The 4,063-nt window shown below is 47.5% G+C and overlaps 1 long non-coding RNA gene across 1 annotated transcript; it reads right to left on the bottom strand.

The window, feature by feature from the left end:
* Window positions 1-349: 349 nt before the first annotated feature.
* On the bottom strand, window positions 350-3,680 carry LOC121110478. The gene is made up of 3 exons (XR_005858985.1): window positions 3,605-3,680; window positions 3,353-3,432; window positions 350-2,313 (listed from the first exon to the last, which is right to left on the bottom strand). It is a non-coding gene; the product is annotated as an uncharacterized LOC121110478 (long non-coding RNA).
* Between the last annotated feature and the right edge of the window lie 383 nt (window positions 3,681-4,063).

Raw genomic sequence — 4,063 nt, 5'->3', positions numbered from 1 at the left:
GCTATTATGTTGAGTAATGTGACAAGAAGGGCTGCTGTCAGTCTCAGATCTACTTGGTGCTGCTGCCAATGCTGAGCAGCCTTGCTGAAGAATGAACGAAAGGAGCAAGTGGCAGCACTTTGTAGAACAGACCGAGGCAACAAAAGGCACTGCCCAAAACACTAACCTGCATGGCAGCATTGGAGCAGAGTCCGGAGTGTAGCCAGAACACAAGGACGCCGCTGAAAGCTGCAGCTGGCAGGATTCAGCAGCAGCAGTTGCATCAGGATGCCCATGGACCACAAGGCTCATTGGGATGCAGTGTTACTGGATGGCGTCCCTTCTGCTGTGCTCAGGGGCATTTTTAGAGTTGCACAAAATACTTCTCAAGTCTGTGCCCCTCACATCTTGGAGTGTTATTTACCTGCATTATCACTGGAGCAATTTGTTCCATGTCTTGAAGTCTTCCTGTGGCAATCAGGTGCAGCATCTCTTAAGCTCTGTTGGCACCACAACTGAACAGCAGCAGGAGACTGGCAGACAGCATGGCAGCACTACAAGGGCATGCTGAAGAATGACTCATTGTCAAGATGCAAAAGACAAAAAGATTGATTACGGAAGAGCTGAGGAATAGGTTGTAGTGGTGAATCACCATAACCCACCCTTTTGGCATTCACACACACACAGCTGATTCATAATTTTCATTCTGCGTTGTTTTCTCCTCCATGTCAAGAGGATCAATCAAATAAGGGTCAATCAATTAAAGAGGGGATTGTGTGTGGGAGAGCCCAACCCTTTTTCCATCTCCACTGGATAAGCACCATTCTCTGCCTGATGTTGAGCCCATTGTTTTGGGGAAAGGACCAGAGGGAACAGCATGGAGTTGTGTCAGGGGATGGCCAAGCTGGTCAGGCTGGGTGTTAGAAAAGGTTCTTCACCACGGGGTGGTGAGCATGGAACAGGCTCTCCAGGTCAGTGGTCATGGCTCCAAGCTGCCAAAGTTCAAGGAATGTTTGGACAGCACGCTTAGTCCTATGGTCTGATTTTTGATGGTCCTGTGTGGAGCTGGGAGTTGGACTCATTGGTCTTTGTGGGTTCCTCCCAGCTTGAGGATATTCTGTGGCTCTGTGACTCTCTGATTCTAGGTGATGGAGAGCCAGCATGTAGGATGCTTTGTGAAAACTGAAGGATGGGGAGAGGGATGTGTCCTTGCTGAATTCTTCTTTCTTACCAAGTGGGATTTACTATGTTCTCTACCTTCACCATTCTTCTAAGAGTTTGTTTTTTGGCCTGATTTTTGTCACTAGAGGTGCTGTTGCCCCTGTCAGTGCCCTCATAGCCATGTTTGTCAGTCTTGTTACTCCCTCCCCTCTGCTCAGCAGATAGGCCTCTGCCAGGGACATCCTGTTGTCCCCATTGGCATCCTGCTGAGAAGTTCCTTGGTGCCTGCTGGTGGCATAGGTTTCTGGCCTTCGTGGAAACCTCTCAGGAGGTCCTCCCCTCTACTCTTCCCTGGTGAGGCCACATCTGGAGTACTGTGTCTCCTTCTCTGGAGACTCCACAACAGACACTTTCCTAGGTAACCGACTGCAGGGAACTTGCTTTAGCAGGGGGTTGGACCCGATGATTTCCAGAGGTCCCTTCCAACCCAATGAATCTTCAATTCTGTGACTCTGAAAATCTGCTTAAATCTGCTTGCCAAATAGAAGGAAGAACATCAAACCACTGCCAGAGGGATGTGGCTGAGAAGGCAGGGGATGACAAGGTGGGGAGGGCTGAAGATGGAGGATGAGGAAGCCAGGGGGGTCTCTACCACTAACTGCCATTTTTCACAGGGCATGGCAAGGCAGCTGTACAAGGGAAGGCCACATTTGCAGAGAGCTGTGTGTTGACCAGCTGAGTGCCAGGCGAGCGGTCCCATCCTGGAGCACAGTGCGGCATTGGCAGGACAGGAGGTGTCAATGGGACTGGGCTCCCGATGAGCCTACCAGCCCATCATGAAGGCCTCACTCTTGGCAGCTGGTTCCATGGATGGCCTCTGGAAATGATCGTCTTCACAAGAGCATTACCAGGATAGCCCAGACATCAATTTACTCCCCTGGATTCTACTGAAAGACACTCAATTCCCCCAGAAGAAATGCTGTGGAAGGGAAAGATGCATGAGCAGAGTTCTGAGAAAGAGCTGGATGGCTATCAGCTTCTGAAGCAGGAGACGTATGGTATCACAAGCAGAAAGCAAAAAGTCACAAGTAGATGTCCTTGGATGCAGTTTGACAGTTGGTATGGAGTGTTTCTAAGAATCCCACCTTGCATTTGTAGTATTTTCCAGGGCACCTAGAACCAAGGACAGACATCCTTACAGATCAGATAAAGAGTCAGATTTCTTTTATTTCACAAGGTGTAGCCTTTTTGATCTTCTGCCTAGTTGCCTGAAGACTGACAGAAAAAAAAAGAGAACTAGAATTGTCTTATGGAAGGGTAAATACATGTCTGTGATGAGAACCAGTCCAACACACAGCTCTCATCTAGGATAAAGCTCTAAAAATAGCGCTGTAGGGTTTTGGGAGTATTCATTCTCAAAAGATCTCGGTGACTTCACCATCCTGCTTGCTTGGGTTTACGTTTACAAGTGGTGTCATTTGTGAGCACCTTTCCAGCACACTTGGCTTCGCTTCCCAAAACTCAGCTGAGTTCTCACTGCCAGGTGCATCATTACCAGCAACACCAAATCTATGTGGCAGGTTCTGCCACCTGGGACCTGACTCGGTGCTGTCATGCTGGGGGGCTCATGCAGGTGCTGTAGATGGGATGAAGTTAGCAATTAAACTTTCAGTGACTGAGACTTAATGATGGAGTTCTGAATGTTTGCATCTTCTTTCCACCATTGGGTCAAGTGGGACAAAAAAAGGAAAGGCAAAAGAGAATTTCAGTTGAATCACAGAAAATATGCGGTCAGGTTTGCTTTTCTGCAACGCCAGGCTTCCTGGGAGATGGGAAAATGCAGTTAGTACATAAGATAAGTGCAGCTGCTAATGCTGCTTGCATGACATAGTGGTGTTTACACAGGATTGGGGTGTCAATCTAGGGATATATGGCTGCTGTTCTTGGTCCTACAAGCATACAGCCACCTTCCCTGTTCTGTGATCCTTCAGTTGTGTGACTCCCAAACAACGAAGAGCCCAGAGCCTTTCCATCCCTCAGCACTGTAAGCTACATTCACTTATGAATGCAAAGATCTGTGGGTGTTATTAACTTGTATATTTACAAGTATTATGCCCTTTTTAATGTATATTTACATGATAACACACTGCTAACACCCACAGCTTTCTATATTCATAAAGTCTGCACTATGTTGTTCCTGTGGGTCTCTCACCTTTATCTCTTTTCAAGCTGTAATTCCTTCAAGTTCTTTCTGGTCTGGAAGCAGCAGCCCTTAAACTGTTTCCTCTTTCCCTGGCCAAAAAGAAAAGAAACAGAAAAGAAAAGGCCTTTAACCTACTTATTTTTTTCACCATGGAGCAATCGTAGAGGTGCAGTTTGAGGGATGGGACAGAAGACCATGCAAGCAGGTGCTGCAGTAGGAAGGAATGTTCATGAAGCTGCAGTCAGAGCAGCGAGATCCCACCTGTAGTCACTGAGCAGCTCAGATGACCTGTCTTTCAACAGCCAATCTCACTATAGGCATATTTGCCTTGCGTCCATAGAATCATAGTGTCATAGTGTCATAGAATCAGAGAATCAGAGAACCATAGAATGGCTTGGGTTGGAAGAGACTTTAAAGATCACCTGGTTCCAACCCCCTGCCATGAGCTGGTTGCCCCCCATCAGATCAAGCTGCTCTGGACCCATCTAACCTGACCTTGAGTTCCTCTGGGAATAGGGCACCCACAACTTCTTTGGGCAGCTGTGCCAGGGCCTCACCATCACCCTCTGAGTAAAGAATTTTTTCCCCAAATCTAACCTAAATCTCCCATGCCATTCTCCTTTCTTCTGTCTCTATTAGACCACATAAAAAATCACTCGCTTTCCTGCTTATAAGCTCCCTTCAAGTGGAAGAAAGCTGCAATGAGGCCTCCCTGGAGCC

The sequence above is a fragment of the Gallus gallus genome, chromosome 3 (genome assembly GCF_016699485.2).
Source record: "Gallus gallus isolate bGalGal1 chromosome 3, bGalGal1.mat.broiler.GRCg7b, whole genome shotgun sequence".
NCBI classification, from domain to species: Eukaryota; Metazoa; Chordata; class Aves; order Galliformes; family Phasianidae; genus Gallus; species Gallus gallus.
Note: the sequence above shows the minus strand (reverse complement) of the source record. Positions and strands in the feature narration are given on the sequence as shown.